The sequence below is a fragment of the Bubalus bubalis genome, chromosome 6 (assembly GCF_019923935.1).
Source record: "Bubalus bubalis isolate 160015118507 breed Murrah chromosome 6, NDDB_SH_1, whole genome shotgun sequence".
Lineage (NCBI taxonomy): Eukaryota > Metazoa > Chordata > Mammalia > Artiodactyla > Bovidae > Bubalus > Bubalus bubalis.
The window spans coordinates 17,244,011-17,246,260 of record NC_059162.1 but is presented as its reverse complement, the minus strand read 5'-3'; positions in this window follow the sequence as shown (position 1 = coordinate 17,246,260).

Below are 2,250 nucleotides of genomic sequence, written 5' to 3'. Positions count from 1 at the left end.
TGGGTAGCCGTTCCCTTCTCCAGGGGATCTTTCCATCCCAGGGATTGTACCCAGATCTCCCACATTGCAGGCAGATTCTTTACCATCTGAGCCACCAGGGAAGCTTCTGACACCATCTATCGGGAAATAGCATCAGAGCTCACTGGTTAAGAGTCAGTCCTATAAGACTGACATACTACCACCACTTCAGATGCCAGTCACACACGCAGATTGTTGCCTATGCTATAGATTGGAGGTTCCAAAGACCTCCAGTTGGATTCAATTACTAATAATTTGCTAGAGTGGCTCCCAGAACTCAGAGAAGCATTTTATTTACTAGATTACAGGTTGATTCAAAAAGGCGTAACTCAGAAGAGCCAGATAGAGGAGATGCACGGGCAAGGTATGGGGAAAGGGTACAGAACTCCCTTGCCCTCTCCAGGGTGCCACTCTCTGAAATCCCCACATGTTCACCCACCCAGAAGTTCTCCAAAGCCCAGTACTTCTGGGGATTTTATTTTATTGGAGTATAATTGATTTACTTCCCTGATAGCTCAGTGATAAAGAATCTACCTGGCAATGCAGGAGAGATGGATTCAACCCCTGGGTCAGAAAGATGACCTTGAGAAGGAAATGGCAACCCACTCCAGTATTCTTAGAATGAGCAAGACTAGAAATCTCTTCAAGAAAATTAAAGATACCAAGGGAACATTTCATGCAAAGATCGGCACAATAAAGGACAGAAATGGTATGGACCTAACAGAAGCAGAAGATATAAAGAAGAGGTGGCAAGAATACACAGAAGAACTATACAAAAGGATCTTAATGACTCAAATAACCACGATGGTGCAATCACTCACCTACAGCCAGACATCTCAGAGTGCGAAGGCAAGTGGACTTTAGGAAACATCATTATGAACAAAGCTAGTAGAGGTGATGGAATTCCAGTTGAGTATTTAAAATCTTAAAAGATGATGCTGTTAAAGTGCTGTGGTAAATATGTCAGCAAATTTGAAAAACTCATCAGGGACCACAGGACTAGAAAAGGTCAGTTTTCATTCCATCCCAAAGAAGAGCAATGCCAAAAACTGTTTAAACTACCACACAATTGCACTCATTTCACATGCTAGCAAAGTAATGCTCAAAATTCTCCAAGCCAGGCTTCAACAGTATGTGAATGGAAAACTCCTAGATGTTCCAGCTGGATTTATAAAAGGAAAATGGAACCAGAGATCAAATTCCCAACATCTGTTGGCTCATAGAAAAAGCAAGGGAATTCCAGAAAAACATCTACTTCTGCTTCATTGATTATGCCAAAGCCCTTGACTGTGTGGACCACAACAAACTGTGGAAAATTCTCCAAGAGATGGGAATACCAGACCACCTTACCTGGCTCTTGAGAAACCTGTGTGCAGGTCAAGAAACAGCAGTTAGAACCAGACATGGAACAACGGACTGGTTCCAAATTGGGAAAGAAGTACATCAGGGCTGTATATTGTCACCCTGCTTATTTAATTCATATGCAGAGTACATCATGTGAAATTCTGGGCTGGATGAAGCATAAGCTGGAATCAAGATTGCCAGGAGAAATATGAATAACCTCAGATATGCAGATAACACCACCCTTATGGCAGAAAGTGAAGAGAAATTAAATATCCTCTTGATGAAGGTGAAAGAGGAAAGTGAAAAAGCTGGTTCAAAACTCAACATTCAAAAAACAAAGATCATGGTACCTGGTCCTATCACTTCATGGTCAATAGATGGGGAAACAATGGGAACAGTGACAGACTTTATTTTCTTGGACTCCCAAGTAGCTGCAGATGGTGACTGCAGCTATGAAATTAAAAGATGCTTGCTTCTTGGAAGAAAAGCTGTGACAAACCTAGACAGTGCATTAAAAAGCAGAGACATTACTTTGCTGATGATGGTCCACATAGTCAAAGCAATGGTTTTTCCAGTAGTCATGTATGGATGTGAGAGTTGTACCATAAAGAAGGCTGAGCACCAAAAAATTAATGCTTTTGAACTGCGGTGTTGGAGAAGACTCTTGAGAGTACCTTGGACTGCAAGGAGATCCTAAAGGAAATCAACCCTAAATGTTCTTTGGAAGGACTGATGCTGATGCTGAACCTCCAATACTCTGGCCACCGGATGCAAAGAGCCGACTCATTAGAAAAGACCCTGATGCTGAGAAAGATTGAAGGTTGTAGAAGAAGGGGACAACAGAGGATGAGGTGGTTGGGTGGCACCACGGACTCAATAGACATGAGT